Consider the following 288-nt stretch of genomic DNA (forward strand, 5'->3'; position numbering starts at 1 on the left):
GCATGCAGCACCGCATACCGTTGGCCATCAGCTCTGCATTCTGTGCGTAGTTTTGTGGGAATAATATTTTTTTGTTTGTGTGTGACTTTATTAGATTTAAATATTTTTTTTCTGAAGGCTGAGCTGTATATACACAGCGAGCATTGGCTTATAGTAGCCAGAACTGCTCTCTTTGCATGCGCTGCTGCAGCAGGAACCAGAGAATTCTATGTATTTCTCACTGATAGGTAAATACTCCTGCTGCTGCTGCTGCTGCTGCTGCTGCTGCTGCTGCTGCTGCTGGTGGGG

This window comes from Eimeria mitis, genomic scaffold, assembly GCF_000499745.2.
Source record: "Eimeria mitis Houghton genomic scaffold, Emh_scaff3019, whole genome shotgun sequence".
Lineage (NCBI taxonomy): Eukaryota > Apicomplexa > Conoidasida > Eucoccidiorida > Eimeriidae > Eimeria > Eimeria mitis.